Source organism: Myotis davidii, unplaced genomic scaffold (assembly GCF_000327345.1).
Source record: "Myotis davidii unplaced genomic scaffold, ASM32734v1 scaffold1639, whole genome shotgun sequence".
In the NCBI taxonomy this organism is placed as follows: Eukaryota; Metazoa; Chordata; class Mammalia; order Chiroptera; family Vespertilionidae; genus Myotis; species Myotis davidii.
This window is the reverse complement of record NW_006290315.1, coordinates 99,988-102,794: the sequence shown is the minus strand read 5'-3', so window position 1 is coordinate 102,794 and position 2,807 is coordinate 99,988. Positions and strand designations below refer to the sequence as shown.

General features: G+C 41.7%; 1 pseudogene; it reads left to right on the top strand.

The window, feature by feature from the left end:
* The first annotated feature begins 1,387 nt into the window (after positions 1-1,387).
* LOC102766073 lies at positions 1,388-1,750 on the top strand (annotated as a pseudogene).
* Positions 1,751-2,807: the final 1,057 nt, after the last annotated feature.

Sequence of the window (2,807 nt, the reverse complement as noted above, 5' to 3'; positions counted from 1 at the left end):
ATAAATTCTGGGAGTACTGCCATCTTACAAATATTGTCTTTCTACATAAGAACACAGATTGCCTTTCCAGTTATTTAGATTTTCTTTAATTTCTTTCCATGATAGTTTGCAGTTTCAAGTGGACAAGTCTCATTTGTTGTTGATGAAAACATTTACAGTTCCATGTCCTCTAAAGATTAAACAAGAATTTGTGTGCAATTTGGTGATAGCAAGGTCTGTCCTGTCTCTAAGAAAATTAGTTCTAGATCAGGTTGGGCAGCACATGCCTCCTAATTACTGGCCAGACATGCCATCTTTATCTAGCACCGCGGCATAACATAAGGCCACCACTAATCTTCTCATAGCCGATTAAGTACACAGAGCCCTACATTTTGTAGCTCTTACTGTCAGACCTACTTTCTCTACTTTGATAGCCTTGAGTTGGTCTATATGTCTCAGGTTGCCATGAAATGGTGGAACTAGAGAGAATATCCGAAGTATCACATCTCTAAGTTCCTATCAACATAAACGCTTCTACATATCTAACCTACAGAGAACACCGCTCTCTGGGTACCCAAAATATGTTTGATTGAGATATAAATAAAAGCCATAAAGGTGCAGTCCCCACTATCAGTTTTGAACCCCATAACTCAGGTATGAAGATATGGGGATTTCCAGCTGGCACAGAAAGATCTACCGAGGGTTCACTGAACTTCTTTTTGTGAGTGATTTATCTCACACATGATCTGAATATCTATGAACTCACGACCTGTGGCCCTGCTGATATTATCAAATCTTTATTGCTAATCAGTTTGTAGATAACCTAAACTCATACTTTCATTTTTAAGTCAGTGTGTCTGTTTCTCAATCAATGTTAACTCAGTGAATTAAAAATAATAAATTTTAATATCAGCCCAAGAAGAGTAGACTTAGAAAGATAAAAGTGGTGATGGTGAAGAGGAGGTGATTTATAGATCATTATAAAATCACATTTGAAAAAATAAAATCACATTTGGTTTATCTACATTTCTTTTCTTAATCCCACAAAAATTGAATTAGCCTTCAGAGCTACTGGTATCTTCAAATTTATAATAGAAAGCCACTTCAGAATAATTGATGGCTGCTTGAACAACCGCATATTGCAGGTGAAACTAAGATCTGAGTGAAAAGGTGACAGGCCTTGGGTCAGGAAAATAAATCAGAGGTCTAATCAGGTGTGGGACCTCCTGATTATGAATCCATTCATCTTAAGAGTAGAACATGGGTGAGGACATGAAAGACAGGGAGTGAAATTGAGGACACTTGGCATTATGGAAACTGCTTGGGCTCCAAGAAGGCATGCAAAGACAGCAAGTTTAACTTAGTGTCAAAAAGCCTTTCTTTGGAAGAGCCATTACGAGAACTGGAATTACTGATTAATCCTGATCAAGATGACAGTCTCCCAAAAGCACAGAGATTTCATGGCAGAGCCCATGGAGAAAAAGCCAGTGGGGAGCCTGGCCGGGATTGGTGAAGTCCTGGGCAAGAAGCTGGAGGAAAGGGGCTTTGGCAAGGCTTATGTGGTCCTTGGCCAGTTTCTGGTGCTAAAGAAAGATGAAGAACTCTTCCGGGAATGGCTAAAGGACACACGTGGCGCCAACGCCAAGCAGTCCCGGGACTGCTTTGGGTGCCTTCGAGAGTGGTGTGACGCCTTCTTGTGATGCTCTCTGGGGAGCCCCCAATCCCAAACGCCAGCCTTGAGTCTTCAGAGTTTGCAGCTGAGTGGGAGCTATTCCCTTGTCCTCTATAAAGGAAAGGATTTCTGTCTACTCACCACCGATGTCCTCTGGGTCATTGGGGGAGTTCTCTCCCCTCATCATTTCAACTTTTTTGGAATCCTCACTCTTGCATGCATCTCCCTTCTCTTTCCCCTGCCAGGTTCAGGCCAATCATTAGCTTTTCTGAATGGATTTCTGGCCCCTTCCCTCACCCCCACTCTCACCTCTGGTCTGTTTAATGACATTTGGCTTCTCTTTTGGCAAAACAGTCACTGTCCATAGAAAGTTTTTTAAATCAATAAAGTTAGTGGCCTTCCAAAACAAATCAATTTTTTCCCCACACTCTAAATGAAGTAGCTATATCTTCTGTGCCACTATAGTCATATCCCCCTGCTAAAGAAACAATAAAAACAGCAACCCTGCTCCATTTCTTATTCTGCTTGGCAAGCATACTATGGAATGCAATGTGTGTTCCACAGATTCCATAGAATTCTGAATATGCACAACCAGAGAGCCCTCTGAAAGCTACCAAAATACCTAACCTCCATAAGTTACTGATGAGGAAACAGCCACAGAATGTAGGTGTCTTCCAACAGCTAATTAGCACCTAAGCTGAGACTAGTATTGTGTGTCCTGAATGGCCATCTTATGCTCTTTCACTATCATTTTCCATCACTCCGGATATTTGACTGGATATTTGATTTCTTTTTATTCAGTTAAGTTTTGTGGGGGTGAGGATAAGGAGGAAGACCCTAGCTCTAGAAATTTCTCATGTGCGTAGACTTTCATAGCTTCTTCTGCCTGCCAGGCCTTTGGGCTGTAAATGCGTCTGGACTAGCCCCTGGAAATCTTCCCCACATACCTCCAAAGCTGAAGACCAGAGACTACTAGGACACATTCCAGTTGTATATTCACTGGTGGCATTGCAGGGCTTTAAGAATATTTGAGTGACTACTCCGCTTCATTCTTCTTCCTCCATCAGAACTCATTTTGACTCATAGTCAGATATCATCCCCAAAGAACACTAAAGGGGTCAGTCAGTGAGACGGACGGAAAAATTACAGATGTAGG